A 7,749-nucleotide genomic window follows, 5' to 3' on the forward strand; every position below is an offset into this window, starting at 1 on the left:
AGTTCCGTTGGTCTATGCAACGCCTTAACTACATTTCATTGATTTATGTCGGTGTTTTGTTTTGCTATAGCTTTATTTTTAATGAATTATATTATCTTACAGGTCAATTGTCTATAACACTTACAAGGCTATTTCTGGGGCATTTTTCACGTTCTTGTGGCAGCTCTTTTTTCATCATATTTATTAAACTAATCCCACCAGTCCACAAGTCAGACTACTACCGTAGGATCTTATAATTTAATGAGGTGCTATAATAAATTCACGAATACTTCGTTTTTGGACGATTTTACGATATCTATGTGATGCAGTCGAAGAACATATATCTCGACCAGATTGATAGACAAAAAATCACAAAAGTCAAACAGATGCACGATAAATAAAACATACAGTATTCTTCACTGTAACCAAGCAACAGAGTGTTATGTTTAAGAATATTTCACTGAAAATTATTCCCATACTGGTCATTTTCAATATTACAGGTAATGGTTAAAGCGTTTTAGTGATATACATTATATTATGTCGACCCACTAACTGTGCCACCTGGTTGAAATCAATAACGGCTGGATTGGACTCTCGCTCTCCCTCTGGTATCTATTCAGAAGTTGAATGTCAAAGGCGCGCAAAGTACATTAGGCCATGCTCTATCATATAAATATCAGATCTCATAAAGGTGATAGCATATATTTATTATATTACCACACGTAGCTTTGCTTCCATGGAATCACCTTTAGTCCTCATTTTTATACCGTAATGTCACGTGTGATACTTTTTAATGCTACCCATGCGTGCCGTCTAAACAATATATGTTGCCTGCTTTATCAAACACATTGACCAGAGTGAGAAATCACGTGACTTAAAGGGGTTCTCACACGGATCACCACAGGTCACAGCCTTTGTAAAAACAAGTAAGTCACGTTAATTTCTTAATAAAAGATATGAAAATATTCCTTAGCCAATAAAATACTATGCTATTTTTGCTTGTACACGTTGACAAATATTGCATCATTAAAATAAAAGTAAATCATAAATATTTCACACGTATAGTAGCAGAAAATATCATAGTCTTTTATAGGCTAAGAACTATTTTATATATTTTCTGTCAAAGAAAGTTTTTCAGAAATTAACGTCACTTACTTTTTTGTTTACATTGGTTGTGACCCATGTTGACCCATATGAGAATCCCTTTAAGTCACGTGTGTTTTCACCCGGTTGATGCAAATAAAATAAAGTTGAAAATCCATACATATTACGTACCAACCACTATGCGGGCTTGACGGATACGCATTAACACACTGAGCTCGACGTGATACAGAACATCAAAAAAGCGTCCTGTCATAATATCCCCTATTTATTGACAACATTTAATCCCTAGATTGGTCAATTTAATGGTTTAATGACAGCCAGCGAAGCGTCAATTTCTTTGGATATTAGAAGACATCTGAGTTATCTTTAACATGTCCACATTATGAAAAATAAACAGTCAAAAGAAGACAATTTTATATGTGTCTGCCAAAGATTCAAATTTGTCTTGTCATGCCATTTGTAAAGGCTCAGTAACACCAAACAAGTTTTCAAACGTCCTAACCCTTCCTAAATAATCGTAAAACGGGTTTTGATAAGATTTACCTTTTGCGTTTTATCTTTATTAAGGATTGTTGGGATAAGAGTGAGGTTTGTGCACATAAACTGGTTTAAACCCCAGTAAATTTACATTTTACTGACCGTTAGGCGGTACCTAACAATTCTTGATAAACAAACCTATTTTTTATATATATAGTATGTATGCACTGTGCTGTTTGTGGAGTTTTGTGCTGTTCTTCTATGTTTCTTGTTTGTGATTTTGTGTTCTATGTCTTTGGCGTTTGCCCAGTGCCACTAAACCGGGTTGATGTTTAAACTTTTTACTGCTGAGCTTGTTTCTGTAGCTTTTTGCATAAATTTTGGTCTGGTCCGGTATACTGCGCAGCTTTTGGCCTAACAATGTCTATAATAAGACCTTAGTTAGTTCATGAACTGTTCTTGAAACGTCCATCCCGTCTTCATCCTGTCTGCAGTCCGTTTATAAAAACAACAACATTCCGATCATCGATTATGGTTTTGATCTAAATATTTCTCAAACACTTTCCTTGTTTAAATTAACTTAAATTTATCTGTAATGATATCAGGGGGTCCAACGTGATTTGTGTTTGCCGAATTTTAAGTGAGGGAAATTGTGTGAAGCCGAATCAAATGACGGCGTTGGAAGGAATTTCGGTGTTTCAGGTAGGTATTTTCACCTTGTAAGTAAGTTACTTCACCATTCTCGCAATATAAATACGCCTACCCGGAGACCACATGTGTACGCGACTCTCGCTTTTTTAACTTTTGTTTCTAGAGGCCTTAACAAAAATGTTATTGAATGTATAAGATGAGCGATTGATTGTTTACAAAGAGAAAATACAAATTTGCGTGACTTGAAACTGTGTTTTCAGTCCAAATTTACCATTCGAGTACCTATTTTAGCTACATGTTATTGAATGTTTGCATTATTTATCTTTTCGACGGCTAATGCACTTACATGGGCACTATACGGCCGATTATTTTATGTTTAAACTCCTTTTATGTTGGGCGTGGGGTGATGTAACTTATTACTTACAAGGTGAAAATGCCTACCTGAAACACCGAAATTCCTTCAAACGCCGCCATTTGATTCGGCTTCACACAATTTCCCTCACTTAAAATTTGGCAAACACAAACTTGAAACATTGCATGTATACATTTATACATGATTTATCAATTCTTAAATTCTTCTTATAACCTTGCGGGTAGTGCAACAATCGCACTAGCTGTCAGATAAGTTTATTTTTTAAAGTTGTACACTTATCTACACTAAACTTATTGTATATAAATCACACCAAGAATCTAAGAAGGTAATTTTGCGATTCAGCCAAAAGCATTAGCTCAAAATGTGAGAAATTTACTTTGCATTCATACTTTTTAGTTTTTAAAGCTTTACTAGTGATTGTAAATGCTTCTTCCAGTCTTCCTTTTTATGATTTTTAAGATTTCAAAGCATATTAAGCAAAGCTGTATTGTATCTTTCACTGACCGTATTTAAATGGTAGTTCTTGTCTTAACAATATCCAACAGTTTACGGTCATAAAATCTTATTAAAAGATTTGGCCTTGATCACATAATAGTGTAGAGGGTATTACATGATACAAGAAAACAGTGTTAAATAATGCTTCCACTGTTGTATTTGATGTTTGATCTTTTGTAGCAACTGCTATTGAGTGAGTTCTTTGTAAGGAGACCCGTAATCACAAACATGTTTCCGATATATTCCTGACATGGATCAAATGTCATGTTCATGTAGTTACCATCCTCGGCACCCCAGCGTATCATAACCTATATGATATAGGTAATGATACGCTGGGGTGCCGAGGATGGTAAGTACTGGCAATGCTGTAATGGATAATATGACTGGATGCTCAGCAATGGTGCCTTGATATGTCTAGATGATTTCCTGCTAAGGCAGCGGCTACATCTTTCAACCAATCTCTCAATATCAACTGTTTAGCTGCTTGTTCCATGCGACACGCACCGGTAGCTCTAAGTCTCACACAATCGCCATGTAAGGTAGCACAATGTAATTATTTAGGTTTTCACAGTCTGTAGCACAAGGAGACATATCAAAATACCTATTGTTTGACTGAAATATGTATTTCTGGATCTTTAAATAAATAAAAATAAATATTCCTGAATATTTTGCAATTCTAATTCGGGAGTAAAATAATGTTGTTATTGGTAGGGCTTTCCACGGTGAATTCCATGAACAAATGAAACCCGCATTATTAGGTATGCTAAGTCAGCTGAGATTTATCTAAAAACTGTATTTTAAATTGTTTAATATATCCTCTACCTTTTCAGAGGCTATTTCTTTGTCAATTCTGGTATTATTTAGATATAACAAATGGAGACACGAATTCTAATGGTAGTTTCCATATAGAAATAGTGTTGTTGTTTTTCTTAATTTCCAAATAAATTGCGACTTCTACTGAGTTCAGTTAACGTTAAGTCGTTCATGTCACCATTATTATCATCTATTATAACGATAGCTGACGTGTGCAATATGATTCCACGCGTACAGTGTCAACGACAGAAGAGGTTACAAACCCATTTGTTAAAGTAAAAAAACCTTAACTTAACATTTGGAAGGTTAAACGCGCATTGGCCAATTTCGATAAAGTTTGAATAAAAAGATAACCAAAGTTGTAAACTTTGGTTTAACATCACATTCAAAATAATTTTCGAAATTTTAAGATTCTATATATAACAGTTAAAAATGAAAACAATAACAAGACATATATGTATAAATTCGGGTGATTTAAAACACAAGTTTAGTGATAAATGTTCATTCTGATCTGCAGCAAAATAGTGATAGCATCAATGCTTTATCAATAAAAATTATCATTTTTATTTTAAAAAAAACGTTACCCCCCCCCCCCATTTACTATAGACATCACATCTTAAAACGTTTCCCCTTCCAGGCATTTCATGATATCCGTAGGCATAGAAAAGTGTACAAATCAAAATTGTAAGCTGGGGACACCTCGCCATTCTATCTAAACGACTGCCTTCGTGTGACGGAATATGTCGTTCAAATATATATTACCAATTGTTTCCGGTATTGTGGTTGTCTTTTGTTGATTTATTGCACTACGATTCGTGAAATCAATAATATGATGAAAATACAGGGACGAGCCCAGAAGTCAAAAATTTAAAAATGAACCCTGTTTAGGCACACGAGGCATGGGTTCAAACGACAATGAACTAGAGACACAAACATTCAAGCATCACATACACAAATACGAACACCAAAAACAAACTAACACCGCTTACACAAATAACAAACATCACAGACAAACCATAACCTCTTTTTACCGTGTTATTTTTACTTAATAATTCCAAACAAAAGTAATTTTGTAACCTCATTCATGCCAATTAAGTTACCATCAAGCCAAGTACCTCCTCTTTACCTAAATCCAGCTGTGCCTTTCTAATACAGATGTGATCAAAACAAATAAAAATCATATCAAATGTCTCTACCAGCCAATCCGGTATCTGGCATTCCAAAAAAGACATATGATACAATAAATTGTTTTTTGTTTTTTTTTGTGTGTGTTTAAATATAAAAAACAAAAATGCAAGAAATTGTAATTTTGTTTCTTAAACAAGATGTTTCAATTAGAATGATAAAATTAAATTAAAAAAAATATTGTACAGAAAACACGGTTTACCTCTGCTCGTGCAATTAGATGTGCATTTGTTTAGGGCCAAACATAAAAATATTTAAGACTGTGGGTGCTGAAGAGCCCTTACTAAAGGACTTTCCACCGGTCAAAAGGATATATTCTGCAGCAAAAGTTATGATCAAGGTTAATATCGTTTGATGTCATTAAAAGTAAAAAAAACATCTCTAGTTCGATATGTGCTTTATTTGAAATTGGTGAATATGACCATTTGTTTGAAATTATTAAGTAGTGTTGATATGGCTTTATTTGAAATTGATGGATATGACCATTTGTTTGAAATTATTAAGTAGTGTTGATAATGCTTTATTTGAAATTGGTGGATATGACCATTTGTTTGAAATTATTAAGTAGTGTTGATATGGCTTTATTTGAAATTGATGGATATGACCATTTGTTTGAAATTATTAAGTAGTGTTGATAATGCTTTATTTGAAATTGGTGAATATGACCATTTTTTTGAAATTATTAAGTAGTGTTGATAATGCTTTATTTGAAATTGATGTAGATATGACCATTTGTTTGAAATTAGTAAGTAGTGCTGACATGGCTTTATTTGAAATTGGTGGATATGACCATTTGTTTGAAATTATTAAGTAGTGCTGATATGGCTTTATTTGAAATTGGTGGATATGACCATTTGTTTGAAATCATTAAGTAGTGTTGACATGGCTTTATTTGAAATTGGTGGATATGACCATTTGTTTGAAATTATTAAGTAGTGTTGATATGGCTTTATTTGAAATTGATGGATATGACCATTTGTTTGAAATTATTAAGTAGTGTTGATATGGCTTTATTTGAAATTGATGGATATGACCATTTGTTTGAAATCATTAAGTAGTGTTGACATGGCTTTATTTGAAATTGGTGGATATGACCATTTGTTTGAAATTATTAAGTAGTGTTGTTATGGCTTTATTTGAAATTGATGGATATGACCATTTGTTTGAAATTATTAAGTAGTGTTGACATGGCTTTATTTGAAATTGGTGGATATGACCATTTGTTTGAAATTATTAAGTAGTGTTGATATGGCTTTATTTGAAATTGATGGATATGACCATTTGTTTGAAATTATTAAGTAGTGTTGATATGGCTTTATTTGAAATTGATGTAGATATGACCATTTGTTTGAAATTATTAAGTAGTGTTGATATGGCTTTATTTGAAATTGATGGATATGACCATTTGTTTGAAATTATTAAGTAGTGTTGATAATGCTTTATTTGAAATTGATGGATATGACCATTTGTTTGAAATTATTAAGTAGTGCTGATATGGCTTTATTTGAAATTGATGTAGATATGACCATTTGTTTGAAATTATTAAGTAGTGCTGATATGGCTTTATTTGAAATTGATGGATATGACCATTTGTTTGAAATTATTAAGTAGTGCTGATATGGCTTTATTTGAAATTGATGTAGATATGACCATTTGTTTGAAATTATTAAGTAGTGTTGATATGGCTTTATTTGAAATTGATGTAGATATGACCATTTGTTTGAAATTATAAAGTAGTCTTGACATGGCTTTATTTGAAATTGGTGGATATGACCATTTGTTTGAAATTATTAAGTAGTGTTGACATGGCTTTATTTGAAATTGGTGGATATGACCATTTGTTTGAAATTATTAAGTAGTGTTGATATGGCTTTATTTGAAATTGATGGATATGACCATTTGTTTGAAATTATAAAGTAGTATTGACATGGCTTTATTTGAAATTGGTGGATATGACCATTTGTTTGAAATTATTAAGTAGTGTTGATATGGCTTTATTTGAAATTGATGTAGATATGACCATTTGTTTGAAATTATTAAGTAGTGTTGATATGGCTTTATTTGAAATTGATGTAGATATGACCATTTGTTTGAAATTATTAAGTAGTGTTGATATGGCTTTATTTGAAATTGATGTAGATATGACCATTTGTTTGAAATTATAAAGTAGTCTTGACATGGCTTTATTTGAAATTGGTGGATATGACCATTTGTTTGAAATTATTAAGTAGTCTTGACATGGCTTTATTTGAAGTTGGTAGATATGACCAATCTCACATTGATCACTAGTTGCGTATGATGGCGCTTGAAGGCTTTCTTAAACCATACATGGTGTTATTGGACAATTGAAGCACCTGGGAAGATCTTAGATGTTCATTGTTTTGCTTTGAATGGGCAAAATTCGAAACGAAAACTGGTTCATTTGAACTGAGTGCTTTAAACGTTTTCGTCAATTAATGGTAACTCTTGCTTTATTTAATGAAAAATACCATACTCAGTTCTCCCCCTGTAGACTTGTATCTTTTTGACGAAACTTCTGCTTTTGTAGCGCCAACGCTGACATATAACTGAACTTAAAATTTTGTGCTACAGACAAAAGTGTCCTTGAACACGAATGCATGCTGCCTATACGCGAGTACGTGGCTGAATCTACATGATTCTGAAAAAAAGAA

The sequence above is a fragment of the Mya arenaria genome, chromosome 9 (assembly GCF_026914265.1).
Source record: "Mya arenaria isolate MELC-2E11 chromosome 9, ASM2691426v1".
Taxonomy (NCBI): Eukaryota; Metazoa; Mollusca; class Bivalvia; order Myida; family Myidae; genus Mya; species Mya arenaria.